This window comes from Mauremys reevesii, linkage group 10, assembly GCF_016161935.1.
Source record: "Mauremys reevesii isolate NIE-2019 linkage group 10, ASM1616193v1, whole genome shotgun sequence".
NCBI lineage: Eukaryota > Metazoa > Chordata > Testudines > Geoemydidae > Mauremys > Mauremys reevesii.
Genome location: NC_052632.1, coordinates 72,263,507 through 72,290,279, shown reverse-complemented (window position 1 = coordinate 72,290,279; position 26,773 = coordinate 72,263,507). Strand labels below are relative to the sequence as shown.

At 44.1% G+C, this 26,773-nt stretch overlaps 1 long non-coding RNA gene across 2 annotated transcripts; it reads right to left on the bottom strand.

The window, feature by feature from the left end:
- Nucleotides 1-85: 85 nt before the first annotated feature.
- LOC120373887 lies at nt 86-26,682 on the bottom strand. 2 transcript variants are annotated; one of them, XR_005585788.1, is made up of 3 exons: nt 26,491-26,682; nt 17,481-17,665; nt 86-3,330 (listed from the first exon to the last, which is right to left on the bottom strand). It is a non-coding gene; the product is annotated as an uncharacterized LOC120373887 (long non-coding RNA). The 2 variants fall into 2 exon arrangements; XR_005585789.1 differs by having other exon boundaries at nt 86-2,278.
- Between the last annotated feature and the right edge of the window lie 91 nt (nt 26,683-26,773).

Sequence of the window (26,773 nt, the reverse complement as noted above, 5' to 3'; positions counted from 1 at the left end):
CATGTAAAAAACTCCTTTGCTTAACCATTTTTGTATTTTCCTATTCTGTGCAATTTAAAAAAAAAAACGTAAAGGTTATCGCTCACTCATGTATGCTCTTTTATCTCTTGCATTTCTGCTGCTGTATTGGTAAAATTTTGTGAGTGTTTGGCATAAAATGCAGGAAACATTTCAGCATTACTTAAACATTGAGTGTATTAATCTCGCTGCTGAGAGTTAAATATACACACATACAAAACCGATACTTTGCTATGAACTTTTAAAGATAATGAAAACCCGATTTGAATTACAATTCTGTTGTAAATAATCTGAAAAGACATGTAACCATCTAACAGCAGAATTCCTTTGATGTAAGGGGAACAGTCTATTCCATTTGAAAGATTATTGTAATATTTGATATGGATGATGCAACAGAGTTATGGTATGAATAAAATTCTTGTACGTAATTTGTGGCGCTTGTGAGCTTCTTGACAATGGAAGTAGTTGTATTTAAAAATCTGAATACTGTAATAAAAAATTTGAGCTCTATTGAAAAAAAAAACAAAAAAACCCAGGGAGCAGAATAGTGTATTGGGTAATGTAATGTAAAAACAATCAGAGTAGGGAAGAGGCAGATAATCCCGATGCTGTTCAGAAAGGGAGAGTGCTCTGTTTCTCTGGGCAGTCAGTCAGGGGAAAATCTCATGCTTAAATGTTATATAAGCAAATGGGCACCATACTCCCTCAAGCATTTCTGTACTGGTATTTAGGCCCCAAGTCAGCAAGGTGCTTAAGCACATGCCTAACTTTAAGTATGTGAACAGGTTCATTGATGTTTTAGAGACCCTGTACTAAGCCAGGAGAATTGAAATCCATGGGACTGCCCATGTGCTAGGCATAGGCTTAAATACCTTGCTGAATCAGGGCTTTCATTGGATGGAAAATCTTTCTCAGGGCCAAATGCTGCCCTCTTTCCCCCAACACGTACAAAGCCCAAGGTCTTGCCCCCAATGGGGATTTGTGCTGATCACACCTTTTGATGGCCAGCCACCTATGTATCGGCACCCTCGTTCAAATCCCTAGTGTGGACAGGCAGAGCCACTTTTTGCTACGGTGAAGCATCTCAGGCCAAGCTGCATCAGTGCCAATGGCGGAGCAGAGTGGTTTACCCTGTTTAAGCTAGCGGTTTGAATTGATGCAGCTCTCCTGGGGGCTGAAATCAGAACAAATCCCCAACGGAGACAAGGCCCCCAAATGAACTGCCTTTATGCAGGACATCTAAGAGGGGCCGGAGGAATCTTTCTGCCCGTCTAACCTGGTGTCTTGGTGAGGAGCAGCTATTCAGTAACCCACTGCCACCGGCAGCTCATTGGCTGTAGTATCAGATGGACTCCCTGTGCATCCCCTAAAAGGTGGGCGGGTTCTCCCAGCCTGCCACCCAGCATTTCTGCCATCTGAGAGGAGCAGCATGCAGAGTCACTCTGATGCCTTTCTGTGATGTCCCACACACTGAGATCATGGGTGGTTCCTCTGTGTTTAGGGCTTTCCACCTTACCATTTTCGGAGTATGTTATTTCCCCCGCTGTGCTATGATTCAGGCACCCAGGATTCATTTTTCCTGAGAATTACTCACATTATGTAGTAATCAGAAGTTACCGCTTTCTCTGAGCTTCTTCCAGAATGACATTACTATCATATGCTCCCAGAAGAGGATCTTACCACCTCTCATTGTCCCTGGGGTTTTTTCACCTTCCTCTGCAGCATGGGGCATGGGTCACTTGCAGGTTTAAACTTGTGTAAATGGTGAATTCTCTGTAACTTGAAGTCTTTAAACCATGATTTGAGGAGTTCAGTAACTGAGCCAGAGGTGAGGGGTCTATTACAAGAGTGGGTGGGTGCGGTTCTGTCGCCTGTGATGTGCAGGAGATCACGATGTTCCCTTCTGACCTTTAAATCTATGAGTCACCCCCAGGATTCTTGCTTTGGCTGGGTTTGTTTACGCCATAGTCATTTGAGCAGGACTCCAGTGCAGATGGTAGAGGATTTTTTTCTGTGGACTTGTAACCCTAGAATTTTTTTTTAAACAGACATACATGGTTGAAGGTGGTTTAGTCTATAGTTGTTTGTATGATCTATGTATGTATTTTTGGAAATGTATGCTGCTTTCTACAGTGTACAAAGCCTCTAAAACTGTGTAATTGTGTCAAACTCTTTAACCTTCAGTTTCTTTTTTCTCCCAAACGGAGTTGGACTCTGTGCCATCAAGGGTGGTGGGGCTGTCTTGGAGAACCAGAATTTTCTGAGGATAATAAAAAACTTTGATTAGTTTCATGTTTGGGTTTTTTGCAACAAATGTCCAGTAGGGTTTCAGATGGGATTGTACTTGGGCAGTGCCACAGAGCCTATGCTTCTATTTTTAGCCACTAGCTCAATCACAGCTAGCGTGGGACTGTCTACTTGAGCTGGAAATTACATCTCCAGTGTAGCCATCACCTAAGGGTGAAATACATCCCTGTGCAGAATCTTAGCACAAGGCCTGTGCATCCCATATGTTCTGTTTTGAGTTCTTAAGTGGTGCATACGCCCTGGTGGTGGCCTCCTTGGCACAGAGGTGAATTTCACCCCAATGCACATTTATGTGTAATGTCAGAAGGAGGAAATACTATCTCTTGTTATAAGTGCAGAGGCAAAACCAAGACATGCCTTGTAAAAATAGCCATAGATTTTATGGCCATTTTACTGTGATGACTATATCACTATTGTACCGACTTTGGTGTCTGGATGTACGAGCAAGTAGGATGACAATTGTTTCCCTGTACCGTTGCTGACACATTGATTGCTAACTGCTTTACAGAGCATGCCTATTATATATTTCAGCTAATCAAAGAGCAGCGTATTCATTTAAGGGTCAGAATGGAGTTTCCCCACAATCCACCTTAAACTCCTAGGCCTGCTTTTTTCAGAGTGATCCTGGCAATTCTGAGTTTGGGGGACAATGGGTGTGCACTGGGCTTGAGTATGTACGTGTGTATGGGCTTGAGAATCCAACTGCGAAACTTGGAGTTATGGGAGCTTATCTGCTTGAGCTCTTCACCTCCGGGCCTTTTCCACAGCTCCTTGTTGGGGAGTAGGGTTTTATCTGAGGAGTGTGGCTTGCATGACAAACTGGCCTTTCCTGTGAAAAAGCTGGCTAGCCACAGCATCAGCATCTGCAGCCATCTGTGCATTGCCGGGAAGGCTGAAGATGTTTTGTGCTTGGTCAGATTCCAATACCAGAGGGATCTTGCTGGTGTCTAACAGTCTGGATTCAACTTTTTAAAAGAGGCAGCACTTTGCCGGCATCCTTATAAGCTGCAAATGCAAAGCAAAGTATGAATATCTCATCCTATATGGTAGGGTCGCCTACTAGAACTACACAGGTAATCAATTTTGGTGTCACAATTCTCTAACTTCTCCAGAACCATTTTTTGTTTTTGTTTTAAGTTAAGACAGCAGAACTGAGAGTATGTGAATCAAGGAAGAGTCTACAGTCTATATCAGCTGGAATCCCAAGTAACCCACGTTCCTGCGTTTACTCAAGTTTAAATTAAATCGGCAGATTTCTCTTTAAAAACATGAATTTTCATGAAGGAAAGAAAACCCCAAAAATTGCATTACCCAAGACAACTACTCATATTCCAGTGTAGAACATATCCAAACATGGAACAACAGCATGCCATCTTGTTACAAATGCCAACAATGCTGAATGAATTGGCAGATCCAGTGTTTCTACGTAATCGCTAGTCACTACAATGTTAGGATAGTGCCGTATTTTTTACATTCTCCACTTTACTTGCTATTTTGGTTGAAATGAAAAAGAATCCTCTTTGCAAAAAACCAAATCCGATTAAGGTTAGCTGACTGCATTAGCGTGGGTGAGAACAGTTTCCTGTCTTTTGCAAGAATTCGCACTTAGACCTGGAAACTATAGATGGATGATGAGATAGGGATTTTCTCACCACTGCCTGCTGTTACTGGCTGTTGATGTGTATGCTGCTGGCTCTAGGGAAATCAAGCTGAATGCCTTTCAGGGAAGTGGCTACTCCCTATCCTCTTTATACAGAAAATGTATTGTCATTATTTGAAAGAACTTTTGTATTGCCCTTAGACTACAAGTATGGTGATTGTTCCATTAGAAGACATCATGTTGCATAGCAGTGAAATACGACGTACAGTACCATGCATGTGTATTTTCCAGATAAACCGTGAACATGGTGAAATGGCCCTGCAAAGAGTTTGGGCACAATAGCTGCTTTACATTCTTTCATACGTGTGGAATTTATATGGACTGTACTGCAGAATGACTCTGTTACATTACCATGTGCTTAAGATAATGTGATGATTAACTAGCTTTCAAGTGGTTTTCTTTTCTAAGGCCAATTTTGCATGCTGCGCAGCAGTGTGGTGACACACCACCTCTCGCAGCGCTGGTTGGCGCTGCCTAGCGCCAGTGTGTGTCAAGCCCCAGCGCTGGGGGCGCGGGCCCCCAGCGCCAGCGCTATTCTCCACAGGGAGGTGGAGTGGCGGACAGCGCTGAGAGCTCTCTCAGCGCGCTGGCGCTGTTGACTTTGTGCTTCAAGCGCTGCGCGGCAGCGCTTTTTGGTCTGAAGTGTAGCCAAAGCTTTTGTTAGAGTTGTGGTCCAAAGACAAAATAGCACAGGCCTCAGATCAGGCTATGGTCTGCTACTGGCTAAATCCCTCACAATCCCACTAAGAAAGAAAGCGAGAAACCAACAGATTTACACTTTAACAGTGTGGTGGCGTGTGGGATTCCTTTTCCCCTTCCCTCTGTGGAACTGCTAGCTAAATTGCACTGGGCTAAGGATTTGGCACCAGCTGAAGACCATCTGAGACTTTCCAATATTATATATATATATATATGTACTATGCCCCCACCCCGAATCTGAAATGTGAGCACTGTCTGTTGCTCCCCACAATTTAAACTGTGTGGCAATGATTGCAAGCCCATGGCTTCAGGCAAAAATCAGTTTCTGTTGTGACTCTACTCTTGCAGACAGCATAAAATCCAGGTGCAAGCAGTGGGTCATACAGTTTGGCAGAAAGCACCTTGTCATGGTGCAAAAGTATGTGTTGGTAGGCCTGGCCTCTGATTGTGAGGTGGGTATGGCTACCTGGGAAAGAGGCATGGCTGCTCTTCTACCTGGCAATGCTGTAAATTGCCAGCAGCAGCCAGTGCTAGCCAGCAGCAGCAGCATCCTGCATGTTGCTCCTACTGAGAAGATCAGTCAGATGCACCCACCACATATTGTGATGGCCCGGTATGGGAAACTCTGCTGTTAAATGGCCGGATCAATGTATCCTGTCCTGGACACGTGGCCAGCTAAGCACTGGCCCCTCCCTCGGCACTTTGATTTTTAGTTCTAACCCAGAGTTTAGCCCTTAATGAAATAAGACAGGACAATATCAGATGAGCAGGATTTTTTTTTTTTTGAACATCAGAATTTCCATCAGTTCTCAAGGAGCATGAGAATTGGCACGACAAAGGCATATTTGTAAGGGTTGACGAGATGCAGTGGAACCTGTGCTTGAGTAAACTTTGCCCCATCAAAATAGCCGTAAAGAAACCGCCTCCTCACTACAGAAAAGCTGTTATGCCCAGAGCATATTAAATTGTATATGCTTTTTCTCAAGGCTAAAGAATTGCAGCAGTGACAGCAGCTGTGGCTGCTGGAACCAAGCCACCACATTCAGCTAATGAAGGCCTTGCTGAGGATGAGGTGGGGGAAGGAACACAGCTGAACACAGTATTATTCAGAGACCCACACTGAAATAATGTGCTAGTATTTAGCATGTGTAGTATGAAAAAAGTTACTGCACAGTCACCAAGCAGCAGTGTCTTGGCCAGAGAGAGCAGCAAAGATGATTAGTTGACTCATTCGCCAAGTTTGATTCTTAACGCCTGGAGGATCTGCTTCCTACGTGTAAAGATGAGGGAGGAGTTTTCCCCCTGGTTCCCCGAAGAAAGACTAGCACTCAGCTGTGGTAGCAGAGCTGTGCTGTGAGGTAAGCATTCGGCCCATGGTTACTGGATCGGCTTGATCCTGCACAACACAAACAAATGCAGAGCACAGACAGTGCATATAAGCAGAAGATTAAAAGTAGCAAGTAAGCGGGGTGTGAAGGGCAAGCCATTCCTTCCCAACCGTGAGCTCTGCTGACAGCTCTCCCATTACAGCTGCTTGGTAGCACGTGCAGCCCAAGAAGGAAGAATGCAGCCTCATTAGTGTGATGAGGATCACACTTAAACCCATGTCCCCTCAGGCAATTCCACTCTCCGCCTTCATTGTGCCCCTTTCCCTCTGCACACTTGAGAAAAAGGGAGTGGGGGTCCAACAGGCTTGGGACTGTCTTGCTGTCAGGCTATGGCTAGCACTTAACCTCCCCTGAGCCCCCATACGGTGTCGATCACAGCAACCTTGTGCTCCCTGCACTACACCTGGATTTGCAGGACTCTCCCTGTCACTAAACACCCTTGTACTCTACATGCCTCCCAAAATGTGCAGAGGATCCGCAACAGGCTCTAAAGAGCTCTCATCACAGCTTCACCCAACCTTGGCCCCTTTGTGCATGAATCTTATCACTGACATTCAAAGTCAGTTACTTTTTCCTTGGAAGTCGGATCTCTGAGCCTCGATCTCTGGCCCTGATCCTAGAAGGCCTCATGTTAGCGCTACAGCCATTGCAGCAGAGGGGAGCCGGACATGTCACCTTCTGGAGCCTAAGTCCGTTGGAGGGATTGTTCTGGGATATGGTGAGTAGCTAAAAACTTCTTATTTTTCTCCTGCATTACAATTTCCTTGAGAGTAGATCTGAATTGATTGGGCGGTGGTGGGGGAATCCTATTTATCCTGTACTTTTGGAAAATAAAGAAAAAACAGCATGAAGCTTCCTTTGGTAACCCATGAGCATTTTAGTACAGATAGGCTCATTGCAGCATCTCCCAAGCAGTAGAAGGCAAAACAAGACAAAATAAATTAGAAATGAGCATTTTTATGATAACGTATTGCAAGTGTCTTACTAATGATGAGTTAGGCTCATAGTTCACGCCTTACAACCAAGAAATAAAAGTAAAGATCACACCTCTGAATGTCCATTTCCGTTTACCTCCAGCCATTCCAGCTGTCCATTCTTTAAAGCAGAGAAGAAGAGATTCATGGCTCTTCTCCAATGCAAGCAACTTTCTTTTATAGCCTATAGGATAAGGAACATTTCGCATTGTGTAGGTGTGGATAAAATGATTCAGTAAAATAAAATTCATATTCAGCTGCTTTTAAAGAAGATTATGGCAGATTAGCCAACTAATCTCCAGTGAATCCCTTCTTCAGTGATTTCAAAATGTAAACAAATCCAGCCACTTGTCTTTTGTGTATAAATATATTTACCATGGATTATATTAAGATTAATGTTAGGTGATATTTGCAATGGTTTTACTTTGTGACATGCTACGTCTGGTAATACCCACTAAAGGAAAAATGTCTTCAAGAAAGCATTTAATTTAACCAGATCGGCTATACAGTTATAACACAGCATGTAAACAGTTTGAAATGGGAAGTTACTATTACCTAAAACTGAAGGAAACTGCTTGCTCGGTATAGAGTACAATTGACTGGGATTATTAAAATGCATTTGTAAAATCTGCACTAAACCATAGGTTTAAATTCATTTGAGCGAATGATGACACAACTACCAGCAGTGCGGGTAATATGGAGTATATATTCTTATAGGGTATGATTTTCAAAAACTCTAAGCATTGAACTAACTGCTTCCACAGAAATCAATGGAAATTTTACCATACATTTTATAGGATCAGTTGAACAAATGCTGTGTGCTTTTAGAAAATCCCACTCGTAATCTATAAAATGCTTCAATAAATAACACCACAACAAAAATGACCAAATTACCTTTTTCTCAGAACTTTACAGTTCAGTTTTTTCCCTAATCAGGCTACTGGAACAAGACATCTAAGAACTTTTTATTAAGGGTCAGGTTAATTATGAGAAACTGATGAATTCTACCAATTGATCGTACCCTTGTAAATTAATACGAGTCTAGCAATTTACCAAAAATTGACTAGTTTTTGCCTTGGAGACCATGGACATCATTCATACCTTATAACTTCCAGGCCACTCATCAGATCTGAGCCCTTATTAAACATCTGGAGCAAACTACTTTATACTGTAATTAATATATGGCATTACCTCTAACTCTTATAAGTCTATGGGAGTTAAATCTAACTGGTCATTCATCCAGAAGTGCCACATACATACAGCAGACCATTGCTAATCCTCACAGACCAATGAAATTCTGATACTGGGCTGGAGTATAGGTAGTTTGGATGATGTCATAGCCAGTGTGGGAGCAGCAAGACCCTTTCCCTTTCCCTTTCATTCATTAATGTACTGAAACAGATTAAGGACATTTATAATTGGCTGGTGTTGTGCCTGCTCCTCCCACACTGCAGCATGCATTAGTCCACAAACCTCTCCAAGACACCAATAATCAGTACAAGTCAGTGGGCGCCACGTTCTATGGTTTTAGATCAGACTTGAGCTTTAGATGCAAATGATGCCTGTGAAAGCAGGATACGGCTACCACGAAGGCAGGATAGGGCCTTAGGGCTGGAACACCAGCAATAACAGTAGCTTCACATTTTGTAAGTGGATAAATATTATTTTGGTCTGTTCAAAGTCATTTTCTGCAGGTACTGGCCCCTCAACTGAGTGGCATCTGTGAAAGAGAAATCCATAAAGAGTTGGGTGTAATGTGAAAGCTGAAAATGTTTAATATTTAGTATTTAATATTTTGGGACTTCACCTTCCTAGGACTTTCAGCAGGACTGTGAACCTGAGCTATTCATTGGCAAGATTATTTTTCCTACGAGAGCAGACAATGTGGAAATCTTTGTAGACTAGTGGTGCATTTTCCTGCAGATGTGGGATTTTCACTGACTCACCAGCTGTATAGAGAACTCTTTAGTGTACGAGATAAAAGACCCTGTAGCTGACCCCTTAGAGAATTGCATATGCCAGTAACTCTACTGTATGAAAGCTCCTGTGTATGCTGTATTCCAAATACAAAATTTAATTGGAGAGGGAGGCAAAAAATCCCTCTGTGAATATCGTGCAGCTCTCTGGAGCAGGGAGTTAAAGGTCAACGAGCACAATTCTCTTGCTGTGGCACGTGCTCTGGTGCTGAATCTCATTTAATCTCCAGACCTTGTGTAGTGAGGGGGAAGAGCTGGAAGGGGAGTGAGGTTATGTGCAGTAGGTGTCAGGAGCAGAGCTTACACTTCAAAACACAAGGCACAAGATGCAGTTTCTGAAGGAGCAGAGCCTAAAAGCCAGTGCTTCATGACCTTTGGCAGCAGCATCACAGCATGCCTACACTGTGGTGTTTAGAGGAGGGTCTGACACTGATCAGGTGTGGGCCTTTCATCATGGTGGCTTTGTCTGAGGAGGACCAGGTAGGCCCATGGAGCAGTACTACTTGTATTGTTACTTCCCAAAGCGTGAGGCAGGCCTCATGAAGCTTTGGGTTGTGACTTGGAGGAGTTTTTTCTATTACGCTATCAGTGGAGCGTCTAGTTACAATGAAAACAGCTGTTAGGAACCTAGGAAAAGAGAAACCACCTTTCCATATGGAAGGCAGCCCCTTCCCACCCATAGCATAATTAGCACCATTTCATACTCTTCTTGAAGCGACAATCTGTTTAAAATAAGAGATTTCTAGAGTCTTCTCAGACACACTCATTTGCTAAATGACTTCTGATGTAGTTTCTGTTTTCTTTGTTAGATTATGTTATAGGAATCTAGGTTGGAGAGACGATGATTCATATTTAGATCATCCATCCACCATCTGATATGTGTTGTAAAGGAGGAAATGATATTGTTGCTAATGCTGGGAGCTTGAAATGCTTGATGGTGATTTATCATTACAATCAACTTACTATATGCAGAAAAGAAAAAGGGTTGGGTTTTGTAGCAGCCGTAGTTATCAGAAGACCAACATTTGAATGGTTGGCAATTTATTATTTACTTTTTACAATTTAATGTTTATATTTGCAGTAATGCCCAGAGATGTCAAGCTGGGGGCCCCAGTGTGGTAGGGACCATACAAACACATAAGAAAACATGGCCTCCACCAAGGCTTATGATCATTATTTGATGATAACAGTGCATTGTGGACACAGGCATGTACAGTTTGCTTTACCAACAAATAGTTTATCATTACATGTTTGTTGCCCAGCCTAAAATGACCAGGTGTTTCTTCCATGCTCGAAAATGATGCTTACGCTCCCACTGACTTGAGTGGGAGTTTTACCTGAGAAAGGCCCTTTGATTTTAACAGACAGAAAAAAATTGGTCTCCTCCCCATTTTTGTCTATGGTCTAATTTTCTGAAAGGCTGTCTGCATCTGTAGAATCTAAATCAGACATAGGGGTAGCGGGGGTCTCTGAAACCTCCTTGGCAAGACTAAATGGAGCATTGTCCTTTGATGTGGTTTGTTGGCTCCCCGGTCTCAAGAGATGAACTTTTGGGGGGGTGTGTGGTGTGTGTGGAAATCTTACTCCTGGCATGAGTAACTGTTACCCCAGCAAATGCTGGCTAGAGTGCCAATTACAGGGAACATAGTCTTATTTCAGAAGGATCTACAAAGCCAAAGTATTGAAAGCCTTCTATATTGTAATTTTGGAAAGTGTGATATTCTCTTACAGTGGGAAATTTGGGACCTGATTTTCAAAAGCACTCACAATTGGCCTAATTCGGCCCTTGCTGAAGTCAATGGCGTGACTTTCACTGACCTCAGTGAGAGCAGGGTTAGGCTCTGAAAATCCTACCTTTAACTTTTTTCCTTTAGTTCCTCATACAATGAACAAAATAGCTCAATGGGTTGTTTCCCTCCCGCCCCCCTCTCTGCTCAGACATTTTGATTATACATAAAAAGATATAATCAACCCTTCCTCTGTTTTTCCCAATGATAGAATTGATGTGGGATGTTGCTGACCATTTAGTTTGTATTTGCTAACATCACGAGTAACTCAAAGTCACAATGGTTTACTGCAGCGTCTAGGAATTGGACAGTATCTCTTTAAGTAGTTCAGGTGCCCTCTTGCGTGCCATCCTGTCTCTATGGCTGAAGCCATCAAAACCCAACAGAATAGCAGCGTATATAAGTAGCTAGGTCATGTATGTTTGTATATAGGCAGTAAACATAGTTATTTGGTACTCAGCGGTGTCAGCATATTCTTAATGTTGTGTAGGGAATAAAGACGCAGCAATTGGCAATGAGGATGAGATACTACCCAATTCCTGTACAGGACAATTACAGACGTTTGCATTTTGTAAGGATATCACACTGGGTAAGAAACAATATTCAGGATAAAAATTAAACCAAGGAAAACTTGCCCAGCTAACGAGACGATCGCCAGAGAGCCCTTTCGGCCAGTGCTAGCAGTTCCTTCCTTATATAACTCAATGTGTGTTAAAGATGTATTGTCCTTATCCCACCTTATTGCCAAGCTGAATGTTTCAATTATCTTTTTATGTCTGGCCTTTCCCTAATACGCAATGTTACATTGTGGCTCCTCTTTCTGCAGAGACAGAAAGGGCCTTGTTTTTCAATCCCTACACTCACACACTGAACAGCTAGGGGAAGATAACAGAGCATATGAGGCCTGCCTTGATGATTTTAAAGGTTACTAATCGACCTCTATCTCATCACCTTACCCCCATCAATCTAGTTAATGGCTCTATCCTTAGCTCTTCAGAAATGTATCCAGCTTTCTCTGCAACGGACTCATGATTTTATTGCTGACCTTAGCAGTTAATTCCCTTATTTCATTCATCTTGAGTTTCAAGCTAATCTGTACCCCATCTTAACTCTATAGGGCCAAACTCAGCCACCGATTTCAAGGCAGTTACACCAGCACTGAATTTTAGTCCATGATTTCTGCTTTTTGAATCGATTAGGATCTCAAACAGCATACTGGCATCAAGCGATTCAAGATCTCAAATTCCTCCAAGACTTTAATCATAGAATCATAGACTATCAGGGTTGGAAGGGACCTCAGGAGGTCATCTAGTCCAACCCCCTTGCTCAAAGCAGGACCAATCCCCTTTCCCTTAAGCCACTGGTTTTCAACCTTTTTTCATTGGCAGACCCCTAAAAAATTTCAAATGGAGGTGCAGTCCCCTTTGGAAATTCAATGTGTGGTCTGCTGACCTGTACCATAGATGTCCTAGGCTGAAAACTGACTGAACAAAATTCAACTATAAACGTTGCATGGGTTTGGCATGGCATTTGATGCAGGGAGGGGAGGAAAAGCTCAGTGGTTTGAGCATTGGCCTGCTAAACCCAGGGTTGTGAGTTCAATCCTTGAGGGGGCCATTTACGGATCTGGGGCAAAAATTGGTCCTGCTAGTCAAGGCAGGAGGCTGGACTCAATGACCTTTCAAGGTCCCTTCCAGCTCTAGGAGATAGATAATTGGAGATATACCAATCTCTACCTATCTATAAGAAAGGGCACTAAACGGTGGGTTTCTATGGTAACAACAACACTTCCAGGTTTTGACCTGTAGGTGGGGATATTCACATACTTTCAATTGATCAGAAAAACCATATGCCTTTTCTGGACTCTGACCCTTTATTTTCATCACCACCTTTGGCGGACCCCTTAGACATAGTCTGCAGACCTGCAGGGGTCCACGGACCACAGGTTGAAAACCACTACCTTAGGCCTTTTGTCCCCGATACTGTGTATACAGATAATAGGCTAATCTCCACACAGAACTCACCCTGTCATTTAAAGAGCTAGTCAAATTCTTTTCATCAATTTTTTTTCAGTACAAAACACCTTATTGACCAAATAGAATTTTTTGTGAAAAAAGGGCCACTTTTGGCAAAAATGTTCTAGGTTGTCATCAAAAAGTTGAAAACTGGTGGAGTGGGTGGAGTTTGGGCTCTGACTCCGCCCCTGCCCCAACACACCAGTGAGCAGCTGAAAGAGAGGGAAGTAATCTCTGCGAGGGATAAGGTTGATTCAGATTCCTTCCCTCCCTGGAGTAAGGGAAGAACCTTACACAGGACTTGTGACAAAGTCCTGATTGGGCCCTGTGAGAGTCACGTGATAGAGCAGGCGAGGTGGAATGCCGTAAGCAGCATTGCAACAATCCGTGGTAGCCAAAAGCTTTTGCCTTTTTAACATTAAAAACATTGCACCCAATGGCTTGCTCTGCTGAGTGGTGCACAGGTGATGAGATTTCTTTCTACTGAACAGTGTGTGCCTCAAGTTGCTGTTAAACTCATTTTTTAAATACAGCATTTTTGATTATTTCCTATTCACTTGATATGTTACCAAAATAGATCCAGTCTTCCCCTGTTTTAGCCTCTGCTAGAACCCTCAGACCAATCTTCTCCTATAACAAAAAGTATGTGGAATTGGCTACAAAAGAAAAATTCCTCTTCTGACAACATTTAAAAAAACAAAACTCCTTTTTTGCTTAAAAAAAAAACACATAAAGAACTCTGTTAAACTGCAGCTGTCCAGTGGGTTCCATCATAAATGAGTTCTGCAGTGTCCCTTTAACCATTGCTTTACCACGCCTTATTTTAATTGATTAATCCTCCAAAAATAGCTGCAGAAAGAGGAAGCTACTGGGAAGGCTGATGACAGCAATACACACGACATAATTTATTTTGCTCTTTCAGAAAGTCTTGCCTGGAGCCTGCAGCTGAAAGTCTGAGCTTTAAGGATTCAGGGTAGGACATGGAAATGATAAAATACATGGTTTAAAATAGAAAACTGAGCATGAGAGATCAGTTAACACTGCGTCCACCTGTGGGGGGAGGGTGGGAAATAGGGGTCAGTATGAAAGCCTTTTCCTCTTTTTTATTCTGAATAAATGACCCACAGAAAGAGAGAGCGAGAGCATGCAGGTAAACTAGCTGAACTTGCAAATGCTGATGGCACTAAATCAAAATAAGGGCAAATGCAAATTTATATCCATGCTTATACACACATATAATGGCAGTTATATATGCAAACCAGAGAGAGAGAGAGAGAGAGATTGTAATGGATTATACCGGCCCTTTAAGCCCAGAAGGGTAAATCTCAGGGGCCAGGCTACCCCATTCCAGGCGTTCTGCAGCAGACAGAGACTCAGGGACCGACAGAGGCAGATGCTGGGAGAGAGGAAGCAGTCCCAGGGTAACAGCTGGTGTCTGGAAAACCCCATGCTAGTGTTCTGTTCGGAGTCTGGGACCAGGAGCCTTGTGGTATAAGGTGGGGTAAGGTTCCTTTTCTCAGCCAGCCAGGAAAGTCCTGGGAATGATGGTCTCATATAATGCGCCTCTCTCTTCCCTCAGAATGGGGAGAGACTGCTTGCCGGCTAATCTCTCCCTGGCCAGAGAGACTGAGTTGTTTTGACTCTGCCTGCAAGCAGTGGAGGAGTGTCGGGAAAACTGTGCCCAACACTGATGCCGAGAGGGAGGAGAACATTTTGTTGTGAAGGTTTTTTCCAAGTTTCACTTCTCGGCGCGGCTTTGTAGCCATTGTGGACGGAAGCAGTTGAAAGGGCTGGCTCTGGCTCTCAGCGTGATACATAGCAATAAACCAAACACAACTCCTAATGGTAAAAAAACACAGTCAGATGCAGACCCTTATCCCATTATGTACAGCATGAAAAGACTGAAAGGACATACAAAGGCATTGTAAATGCCTTGCGTGGTGCATGCACAGCGGTGCTATTAACATTCATGGGATCTGTGTGGGCATCAAGAGAGGGCACTCCCGAGTGAGGGCAAAGGAGATGAAATGGAACTGAAGTGGGAGGTGTGTAGGCTCCTGAAGAGAGCAGCCTAACTATCCAATTAAACAACCTCTCTGACTTGGTGGCTCCTCTGGGAGTTTTGTCCCTGTGAGGATCATGGGAAATGGCCCTTAGCTGAGTGACAGAGCACCTGTGCGACTCTCTAGCAAGTCCTCCAGATGACTCCGGGAGCAGGGTTTGGCTTGGTGAACTCACACTCCAGCCCTCCTCATCATGAGGGAAGGGCGCTGTGAGATGCAGCCTTTATAGGGGGGAAGAGAGAGAAGGGGAAAGTGGGGATCAGAAGATTCAGTGGACATGACCCTCAAAGGTGAAAATGTTGGAAACTGACAAAAGCCAAGGAACCTCTGAAGTAAAATACTGAAAGTCCCCCTTAATCTGCTCTGTTGCACCTAAATCCTGCAGGGAGAGATTTCAAATGCCACCCTTACCGTACAGCGTAGACAAAATAGAATAATAATGGGACAAAATTCAGCATCAAGGCTGAATGGCTTGTCTTGTATTTACTTACGTTAGATCCTTAGTAGCATTTGATGCTGACTCTTGCGTACAGGGGCGGCTCTAGGCCCCAGCACGCCAAGCGCGTGCTTGGGGCGGCATGACGCAGGGGGCGCTCTGCCGGTCGCCGGGAGGGCGGCAGGCGGCTCCGGTGGACCTCCCTCAGGCACGTCTGCGGGAGGTCCACCGGAGCCGCGGGACCGGCGACTGGCAGAGCGCCCCCCCGCGGCGTGCCGCCGTGCTTGGGGCGGCGAAATCGCTAGAGCCGCCCCTGCTTGTGTACATCCATCTTCCTTCTTAATTTGCAGCTAGATTAAAAAATAATTATAAAAACTCTGCTATGAAAGTGAATTGGCCACAATAAATTGAAATTTTGGATCTATTACAGCCTCTAGGACTAGAGTCTGATTGCACGCTGGGTTTATGCTAGTATAACTCTGCTTACTTCAATGGGATTATTTCTTATTTAGGATCTGTTATGAAACCTATTGAAATCAATGGAAAGACCCTCCCAGACATCAACTGGCCTAGGATCAGACCCTTAAACCAACATAAGTGGGATCAGAATTAGGTCTCTGGTGTATGCAGTTACAATCCTTATGAGAATTCGCTATTCTGAAAATGGCTGAGAAAGTTAACTTTGAAAAAAAACAAAGTGTATTCCCTGTGGAAGCTGGCAGCCTGGCAGCACTGGAAACTGAATTTCCCTAGCCACAGAGCAGGCAAAGTATGGACAGTGCCACTCTGAGCCCATCCTGCCATTGAGCCCTAATCCTGTTCTGGGGAGACCACCTGGAGTGCCAGGTAATTTGTGCCTTCGTGCCTCTTTAATCCTGGGCCTTTCTGCCAAAGGTGTTATGTCATGGGGGTGTTTTTTCTGATACGAACATATGTATGCTAGAAATTGGACTGAGACCACATAGGTCACCGAAGATCAAAGCTGCATTTTGAAGCAGTGACACAGAAGTAAAAGCCTCCCGATCTCATTACCTGTCCCTCGAGCCATCTGGTCTCCCATCTCAGCCATTTCACTACTTCTTTTCCAAATGCCAAAAATGATTAGCCCCAATTATGCAAGTAATGGCTTTTCAAATGGAATTTACAGCCACTTTTGAGCTCTCTGAGCACAAAATAAAGAATTGCAAGATGCGATACAGAGAGTTGGTCATAGCAAAAAGTTTTTCTGATGACATTTAGGGTGAATAAATGACTCTAGGACTTGGAGGGAGGAACAGAAATTGAATTCCAGACGGTTGGGAAAGCAGAAATGAAATAGCAAACTCCTACTGTAGGGCGGGACCAGGAATCCAAGATATGGGGAACATAGACGTTGGGGAATGTGCGGTTCTGAGGTCAGAAAGCTGGGCTGGAGAGAGTCCACAAATATGTTTGAAAACCAGGAGAGCAGTTGGTTGTGAGATTCGGAGATAGTACACGAGGGTGACATGGAAGGGGTGTGATAATACGGGCTCTGACTGAGCCAGGTACACGAGCATATGTCTAACTTTAAGAACAGAAGTTGTCTTGCTGAAATCAACGGGACTGCTCATGGTGTTAAAGTTAAGCATGTGCTTAAGTACCTTGCTGAACCTGAGCCGTACTGAGGTCTTGCTCTCATGAGTTCAGCATTCTGCCTGACCCCATCCCCCTAGGGATTTAATAAGCCCTACGAGGACGCAAGATCATGAGTGTCACGAAATAAAGTGATTACGGCAGGAATAAGGGATTCATCAACAGTTATGTGCTGGGGGTGAGGAGAGGCAGAAAGACCCCTTTACGCACCATGGAAATGTGCAAGAAAACATAAGCAGAGACAATAAAAGGGAAATGCAGATGAAAACAGTTGAGACCAAGATTTCTACCTGGGAGGTAAAGTTAAGGGCTCCGTGAAGGACAGTGACAACAGCCAAAGACTATCATATAAGCTAGCAGACAGGAAGTATGAGGAAATGACGTCATATACAGTACTAGTCCGGTAGTTTTGAATTCTGACAGAATTGCAAAACATAATATGAAGAAGTATAAACAAAGGACAGTGGCCCGTTTCAAATCCACTTAGGAGAGTGAGCACCCAATTCCCATTTCAATTCTCTTAGCAACCCCTGGAAATCTCACCTGAAGCCCAGCACTGGCCCTGTACATGCAGGTTTTTTAAAAGGTCTATTAGAGCCAGCATTTGATTTGTCCCTCCTTTCCCCGATGCTGACCTGGACTTCGGTTGGCCTTGCCCATTAGGAGGCAGAAGGGTCAGTCGGTCAGTCAGTCATGAGACGGTTGGGGTGACGAGATGAGTTGCACCTCTGAGAAAAGAGAAGCAGGCAAGATTACTCCCACCATATTGGGGGCTTTGCACCCTTGGCCACAGAATACTTTTAAAAGTTGTCAGTAATGATTTTAGAGACTTGGGGGCCTATTACAGTCAATGAGAGTTTTATCAGTACAGTCAGGATTTCACTCCTGGTCTTATAGTAGCGCAGGTTTTTGTCTTGAACAGAGACAAAATTCCACCAAAGAATTGGCCGCATTTAGAACTGAAGAGGATTGGACATTCAAACTGTATCAATCCCTGCCATGGGCCCTTTCACTGACACAACAGCCAGTAAGAGCATTCAGAGGAAAAATGACAATATCTCCAGGTCCTTGCAGTAGCTGTGTTGGTCCCAGGATACTAGAGAGACAAGATGGATGAGGTAAAATCTTTTATTGGACCAACTTCTGTTGTGAAAGAGACAAGCTTTTGAGTTTAGACAGAGCTCTTCTTCAGGTCTGGGAAAGGTATTCTGAGCGTTACAGGTAAATAATTCTAGGAGGCTTAATCATTTCACCATTGAAATCCAGGGTGAATGTGCTACCCAATCCTCTCCCGGCACCATTAGAGTATATTTAGGCTATTAGGCTGCAACTTGCAACTTATCTAGTAGCCATCCAAGATGAAAGGAGACATGAAAGCTGTGGAGAAAGGAATAGAGAAAACACATAGATGAGCAGAGATTTGGGAATGAAAAGCAAGGAAGGCAAGTGAGGCGGGACAAAGGATTAAAGATGTAGGGAGAGGAGGAAGGAAGGGAATGGAAAGAAAGAAACAGACTGGGTGCAGAGTAGAAAAGAAGAAATGGGAGATATAGACTGTGTTATAAACAGGAGTGTAGTTAGCAATTTGAAATGCATGCACACAGTGGCTGGTGGCTGCCCATAACTTTGCAAGCTACAGCAGCCATTATACACCACCCAATCATTAACGCAACAGATGCCACCAGAGATACCTAGCAGGGTGTTAATATAATGCCTGAGGAAGAAACCACCTGCCAGTTTGGCATGGTGTCCCAGGAAAGGTACACAAATCCTAGTGATTTTGCATTATTTAATAAAACATCTATTGCTCTCTCAATACACGTGTCATTCCCATTTACCTTAATGGGAATTATACACATCAAAGGTGAAACAGAGACATAAGCCCAAAATCTCGATGGGTGTAAACAGGAAAAACTCCATTGAAGTCAATGGAGTTGCCCCTGTTTACACCAGCAGAGACTCTGACCCCTAAATATTCTATTCTATTCTATTCTATTCTATTCTATTCTATTCTATGTAGGGTATTGAGAGGATTTCTGTCTTTATAGATCCTAGACACCAAGGGCTTCTTGCTCACACTTGTGTAAACCTGGAGTAACTGCAGTGATGTCAATGGAGTTATACTGGTGGGAGAGGAGAATTGCTACAGAACGGTATTTTATGGAGAAAAGACCGCTTTGCACTCTTGTTTTTATATTGAAAACGTCATAGCAAGAAAACCGATGGGTATCATTACTCATTATTTAATACTGAGACGTGTTGCAGCCCTTTACAGACATGCAGGAGAACATACCCCAAGGAGCTAAAGGTTGCATAGGCAACTTGCAATCCAGCCCCAGGAAGAGCTAGCATGCAGGTGTGTTTTCCCAGAGGCAGAGCATGGACTGAGACTCACAATTGACTCCCTCCTTCCCCCTTGCTCCATGAGAAGTAAATTGTACCAGTTCCTTTCTAGGCACAGTTTATTTCCCCCTTTGCACTGGCGTAGATGTGCTATCTAGCATGTTGGGGATGGAGCTAAGACTCTGCCCACTTTGCACATATCTGCATGGAATGGGCAGTAACAATCCCCTGGCAGCTACTCTCCCTGCCATGTTACAGGTAGCCTGTGCAGGGTCTTAAGGGACTTTTATATCCCTTTACTCCTCTGCACGGGCCCATAGCCAGAGTCAAGACCTGGCCCTAACCAGAAACGCAAAGCAGAGATTCAGGGAGAGACTTATGTTATCTTCTGACCTTCTTCTTTTAACCCTTCCTTCTTTGCTCGTTTTCTTATTTTAACACAAGGTAACTCTAGCCTTCCCCCATCCATCTCCTCCCTTGGCCTTATTCCCTCAAACCTTGCAGAGTCATCCCTGTGCTTTGCCTCCTCCCAGTTTCATGGAAGAATTCAGTCATGTGGATAACAGCATTATTTATCATTCTCTCCCATTCCAGGATAACTTGCTGCTTATGGAAAGCACCCAGGAGCAAGAGAGATCACACTATAGTTAAACGCAGACAGAGCTTAAAGGGTCAAATCCTCCCATCGACTTTTACACCACTCTCCTCATTGATTTCCAACAGGGAACGAATTCAGCAGGCAGATCGATGGCAGGATCTATTAGTCAAATGTCACCCATTTAAAGGTGAACAAATGCTGAATTCTACAAAGCCAAGGGAGGATGCTGGGGGTGGCTCATCTTTTGCAGAAAAGTAGGAAATCCATTTTTCGTGCAGATCCGAGTAGAGAATGTATCCTTTCTGATATGTGACACTTCAGCTATGCTGCTTCGTCTGCTGATTTATAAATAGGTAACACAGGCCACAAGACCAAGGGAACAAGGATCGAGACAACTACATGTGACATAGTTGAAATGGTTTGAATATTTTGTGCTTCTTTACAAGTTTGTTAACAGCACTTTGTGCTATGGCAATCCTAGCACTCATCAGAATATCCATTCAAGTTTTCGCTGTGAAAAACGGAAGTGTGTGGGGTCAATGGTCTGGAACGGGACCCTTGACAGTGAATAGGATTTAGGCTCCCAAGTGCCTGCCTTTTTAAAATGAGATTTTAGGCTCCTAAATCTGTTAGGTGTTACAACGCTGAATGCAGCAATGCCCAAATACATTTTAAAATCTGGGCCTCTCTGTATTTCAGATTACCAGCTTGGCAAGTGGATATAAAGGAGCGGTGTTGGATTAGAAAGTGCTTTGAGTAAGATACTAGACAAGGGCAAAGTATTCTTATTTTTATTGAGTTGTGTGACTCAGCAGTTCTTACGCATAATTCAGTGCCGAAGAACTGACGGCACATGGGCCATTGTTATTATTTATCGTGTTGTGGGTCTGTAGTTTGGACTGAAATGGGCAGTGTTATCATTACACACAAGGTAATAATTTGAGAGTGAATGTCTCACAACAGCTAGAAAGGTGGATTAAGAGAAGATTACCTTCAGAAGGACTTTGTTGTTGGCCCCAATCCGACAAAGTATTTGCGCACATACTTCATTTTAAGGAGAGGGATTCCAATGGGGATACTCCTTTAACTAAAGTTAACCATGTGCTGTTTTGCAGGATGGGGAACTTTGGGCTAGATCTTCAGCCACAGCAAACTGATTTACTCCAGCTGAGAATCAGGCCTGCAGGTTTTAAGAAAAAGCCAAAATATGCTTCCAAAAAGGAGCTGTGTAGTGGTAAGATGCGCAGCCGTGTTGTAATTGTATCCTTTGACTTACTGTTTCCCCCATCTCTGCATGTTGCCTTAGGATCAGTGGATCAAAGGGCCAGAGATCCAACTACGGAATTTCACAGTCACGACAAACATCTCCAACTCACCACAAATTAGCCACTTCCATGAAAATGCTCATTGTCCCTGTTAATTCAATGTCTGTGGACCTGATCCTGTAAGCCCTTACGTCTGTAGTCCCTCCTTCAGTGGGGCTATCCACGTATGGATGGGGTAGCTCTGCTGAGTTACAGGGTAGCATGGATGCAGGAGAGTAAGAATTTGGACTTGCAGCTTTAGCTTTTTAGGCAAGAACTGTCATGCTGTTTTTATATGGTGCCTAGCACAATGGAGCTGAGCAGGGTCAGGTGCTACCAAAATACAAATAATACAAAATAATATTGCAGTTTTATGGTAGATAGCAGGGCTGAGTTACATCCTGGATTCAAATCAAAATGAGAATGATGGTGTTTCCCACTGACTTTGCACTGGTATAAATGATGACACAAGGAGCACAACTATGGAGGATCAGGCCCCAGGGTGTAAGATATATTTATAACCTATAACTATATTTTATACCTATCTATCTCATAGAACTGGAAGGGACCCTCAAAGGTCATTGAGTCCAGCCCCCTGCCTTCTCTAGCAGGACCAAGTACTGATTTTGCCCCAGATCTCTAAGTGGCCCCCTCAAGAATTGAATTCATAATGCTGGGTTTAGCAGGCCAATGCTCAAACCACTGAGCTATCCCTCCTCCTTAAACTGTGTTGACACTCTTACAGGTGTTCAGCTAAATGCGCTAAATATCAATGACAATATAGAGCGCATTTTAATAGATCTCTCCAATAGGCATGTTAGATTGACTTGCTGTCATTCCATTCTTCTGTGGAGAAGGGGAGTAGGGAACAGCTTAATATGCCACTAAAATAGTGTGCTGGTATGCGAACAGCTTGGTTTAATGCCAAACAATGTATCTCACTATCCAGTCTGGCAACCCAGCCAGTTCATACACTCAGTCCTGAAGGTGAAATTTGTGTCACTCAGTAGTGATGCCTATCCATCAGGATCCCTTATCCTTGTCTCTAGGGTGGAAATATTATTTGCATATTACACAAATCCTACCCATAGATTTCTATGTAACAAGGGTTTGATCCTGTTCCCATGGAGGTCAATGGCAAAATGCCCATTAATTTCAACGGCACAAGATCAGGCTCTGAATGCAGATACCATCCCATTAGAAAAGACACTAGTCCATCTCCATAAACACTTTGACTTAAAATACAGGCAGAGGAACAGGTTGTACAGGCCAGAGGGTCTCTGCACATTCATTGGATAGATCATGGGAAAATTCAGTGGACTCCACCTTACTGATCACTTTTTCTTACCAAAACATTTCAATTGATTTGCACGTGTGATTTTCCGAAGTACCTGTCTCCCATGAAAGTATCTGGAATGCTGTGCTAAATAATAATAAACACAGAGCTCATCCCAGAACAAACAGGCCAACAGAAGAGCCCAAAAGTAAGAGCTGAAAAGGGCGGCATGAATATTCATAGGTGTTACAACTGGATGAGGGGCAAAAACTGAAGGGGTGACCTTCCACACTGTGTGCACTTGTAATTTTTTTGCCCATAAACCTGCTGCAGACCTTAACCCTGTCTCTGTGTGATTACAGGCATAAACCAGGCAGTCAACAGTACCAGTAGGTAGGATGATTTGCACGTGTAATTTATTTATGCAGACCCAAAGCTACAGGAGCAAATTTTGAAGAACCAAACAATGTGCCCCTGGAGAGGGAGGACATTCAGGCCATCTGAAAACATAGGCCAAAAAAATGAGAGTGTTCAAAGTCTGACTTTTTCCCCCTTTTAAGAAGTGGGTGAGCTGCCTTTTACATGCACTCCATATTTAAAGCCATTTGCCTATGTCGCTTTCCGGATTGTCCTTTTTAGACTCTGTCCATGGCTTTTATAAATGTTTGGGATTGTTGCTGAAAGACCTGGGATCCTATTCTCCGAGACTGCTCTTTACGGTCTATTTCTGGAGCCATGATGCTTTCTGCTCTAAGTAATTTTGCATCTGCTTTGTGATAGAGCCTTCGTTTCAGAATGTGCCCAGTAAATTCCAGTGTTGGTGTCCTTCCGCCTTCAGTAAAACAAGTAGGCCATCCAAAGAAGAACAAACAAAACACGTGACTAATGTTTTTATTATTTTTTAACATGATTAAGAAGCAGACGAATCCCCAAACTGAAATCAATTTGTACATTAATCTGGGAGGTTTGGCGGGATTAACTTTCACATTTGATTACAAAAATGTAAACTTGTTTTAGATACTTAAAATTCATTCATTAGTGTTTGTCAGGCACTCAGATACCAGAGCAATGAGGTTCCACAGAAAAGCCAATGAATAAATCAAATCATTAGAGTGGCTGCAGCCAGGTGGTTGGTGGCCATTTTAAAATTGTCCTAACTCCCACCTGCTGCCTCCAGTGCTTCCTTTAGTTCTCTCTGGCTAACTCGTTGGAACCCAGAGGTGCCTTCCCTCCCTCTCCTCCCCACTGCAGCTTCTTCCTGCTCTCTCCCAATGCTCTGAGACCACTTCCCTCCCAATCCCCATCACAGCCCCTGGGCCTCTCTCAGCAGGAACTAAGTCAGGGCACACTTTGTAAAAACATGATTTGGTTTCATTAGGCCAGTTGACCTAGCCCTGTTTATACTAACTTAGCCTGCACTGGTTTAAAATGGTGTTTGAACTGGGGACAGCAAAGATGATTTGGGCCACAGTATGAAAAGAACTTTATGTGCAGCTCAGGACTCCACTGTGCTAGGTGCTGTACAAACACGGAACAAAAAGATTGTGTCTGCCCCCCAAAGCTTACAAACTAAGTAAAAATATAATTCAGAACTCTTGTGTCTTCTGAAGTATGGAGAGTTAGTGTTGTCCATAAAAGCCAAAAAAGTGTCCTACTTAATTCAATAGTGTCTTATAATTTGCACTAATCCTCATTCACACCCATTAAAACTCCTACATCATCCCTCCCTACATATAAATGGCTATAGATATGACATAAAAATATAGCAATCCACCTCTGGTACACTTTTGTATAATAGACTTACATGGACAATACTACTCAACACTCTACTGCATTGCATATTACTTTTGTGTGACATTTTCCATATAAAAGTGTCCTAGCCTGTTAGTAAGAATTCTTAAACAGAACATAGGGATTTTCATACAGAAGGCTACTTAGATACAGAATTTCCTTCAAAAGCACAGAAATAACTTTTCAGAGAGGAATAAAACTGCATGCAGAAGTTTCTGCAAGCTAGGCGCTGATCATAGGACTCTTTTGGCTCTTACACATTTTGCCCCATTATCAAATATTTGCTACGAACCATATAAACAGCCAACTGTAAATTGCTTCTAGAGGAAGGATGCCCATCTGATCACAATGAGAGATTTAAAAAAGATGCAGCTGCAGTAAATTTTTCATGAAACGACGCATACAAGAAATATGAAAGACTTCTTATCACTAGATAACAGCTAAAATTACTCCTGAAGTTTTTTTTTTTTTTACTAAAGGCTCAACTTTTTAAGGAGTTACCACTGAATATCCAGCCAATTATGTTTCTAGATAAACATTAGCCAGTGAACTAATGAGGGGGAGGAACAATTGCTCAATGAGATTTGCATTGTTAGACTCTTCACAACCTTTTAGGGACATCATTGTTATTATTACTATGACAACACTGACCACAGGTTTGATTTTAACTCCCACAAATGATTAGAAGAAATTAAACAGTTTAAAATGAAGTCATCACTTTTCTGCTTGTGTGATGTCACCCTCCTAACCAGGGATGGTAACCCACAATCCACCCTGCCCGACTCCATATCTGCATCACTCTGCTGATTATATGTTATACATACACACATCTGTGTGCGCTGCAAGGTGGCACTTGATTCGTCCCTTAGCACTAGACATTTGGAAATAGTTGCACCCTGGCTCACGGTTTTCCATCTCCAGAAAAGACCCCTCCCCTTTTAAGTGCTTTCAAATCTTTCAAGGTTTTGTGTTTTTTTTGGTCCTGAAGACCACCCAGTGGGTCTATATGACATCATGCATGAGAGAGCAGTAAACGCACTTGAAAGACCACTTCTGTTTTGGTGGCAACCCCTATGCAATTGCAAAGTGCCCATTAAAGCACAGGTTGTTTCCTAGAAGCATGCCCAAGCCAGTAGCATGCAAACCCCTTCAGGGCTTCTGGAAAGCATTCCCTTTTGAAATGCTGCAGGAAACGCCGAGATGAAAGGCTAAGTCTCCTGGTTGTGCAGTTACAGTCTATTGTCTTCCATGAAGGATAGTTATCACTCCTCGGTTGTGTTATTGCAGTTAATCCACTTAAAGGCTATTGGATTTGCAGATGAGCCGAATTCTTTGCTCCTGCTATTAAGATGCTTTGTGGAGACGAGAAAGGGCTGTTATTTCAATCACAATGAGTTCAGTGAGATGTCAGGGTGCAGCCGACACCTTGTGCCGTTTACAGCGGGGAAAGGGGGGGTATTTTCTTTGCCCCCCCCTTCCCCCGCCCCCCAGGAGGAGGCTAGAAGCGCCTTTGATTTGAGCACTCAGAGAAAGCGCCCGAATCCCAGGCCAAGTATGAATTGTGAAGGCGTTCGCTCAATCCGGAGTGCAATCGGAACGCCCGCACAAGGCGCTCGGCTGTGTAAACTGTGGCCAAGCACCCTGCCCTGCAGCTCCACGGCATAAAACGCGGAAAGGCGGGGCTGAGTCAATAGGATACGGGTTTAATATGTAACAGAGCCAGCCCTTGAATCAGGGGCAGGGCACGGAACTGCTGCTGCGCGTTGACTTTGAACCTTTCCACGGGCGAGAGCGGCTCAGAGTGAAGCCACCCTGCGCGCCCCGCCAGGGCCTGACCCCCGACCAGCCAGACCCACACCCACCCGCGGCGCGACAAGCAGCTGCTCCAGCCCGCGGCAGGCTGCCGGCTCCTGCACCATGGCCCCAGCCCCCTTTCCACCGCCTGCCTTTTGCAGGGGGGCTTTGGGAGGGAGGCGGGGGAGGGGGGGAGAACATGTGCCCACCCCAGGGACCTCACCCTCCCCACGCGATCACGAGCGCCTGGGCTGCAGCAGACCGGGAAGAGCGCGCGGCTCCTGGGGAGGGAGCCTTGCACTTCATACGTGTGCAAAGAAAAACGGGGTGGGAGGGGAAAGGTGCCGCAGGCGTAGGGTGGAAACAACGGGGAAGTTCTGGCCCTGGAGCAGGCGGTGGGGGACCCCAATCACTGCTCCCCTCTCCGAGGCAGAGCCACACACTCACCCCCAGAGCTCTTGCAAGCGCTTGCCTCTGAGCTTGGCATCCGCAGAGCAGCAGGACAATATTATTCCCACACCCAAAATATTTGCAAGGTGGGGAAGCGGCCCGTGTCGGTGCCCATTAATAATCTCCTTGCCCACTTGTACGGGAGACACTCAGCTCGCTCTGCTGTCTCCTGGGAGTGGCGATTGCGCTGCCGGAGACCCGACCCTCCCCAGACAGGCCTTGGGTTTTTGGAAGGGGGGGGGAGAGTTTAGCGGGGGGGAGAGGGGTTGCTGAATAATGG